This window comes from Cyprinodon tularosa, unplaced genomic scaffold (assembly GCF_016077235.1).
Source record: "Cyprinodon tularosa strain WSP-4 unplaced genomic scaffold, ASM1607723v1 ctg1314, whole genome shotgun sequence".
In the NCBI taxonomy this organism is placed as follows: Eukaryota; Metazoa; Chordata; class Actinopteri; order Cyprinodontiformes; family Cyprinodontidae; genus Cyprinodon; species Cyprinodon tularosa.
Genome location: NW_024038131.1, coordinates 80,637 through 81,175, shown reverse-complemented (window position 1 = coordinate 81,175; position 539 = coordinate 80,637).

The window sequence follows — 539 nt, the reverse complement described above, 5'->3', positions numbered from 1 at the left end:
GAATAATCTACCTCACTACATCCGCTACACTGAGAGTAAATTATCTTTTAAAAAGAATCTGAGACTCCATTTGATGCCCTGAAGTGTTTCTGTTTTATTGACTGTTTTATTATATTTGTTCTTGTTTTATTGGCTGTTTTATTTTACTTGTTCTTTTGTACTTCCTATAGTAATTTTAAGAAATTACATTTTTGGAAATTTTTATATTTGTAACTGTTTTTACTGTATGTTTTTAATGTGGACCCCAGGAAGACTAGCTGTTTGCCATGGCAACAGCTAATGGGGATCCTTAATAAAATTACAAAATTACAAATTACACTAAAGAAGTAATAACCATTCAGCCAATTAGTATTTTCACATCAGTGGGGTGTCAGCTTCACACAGCTGAAACTCCTCCTATCTGATGATGCAGTCCAGGATGTAAACACTGCATCTGAAATGCAGGGCGATGAACCCCCCGTGGTGCTCGCAAAAATCACCTTGGCCATGGTGTCCGGCCTGAATACAATATTTCTATTTGTTTTGTTCATGCCATTAAG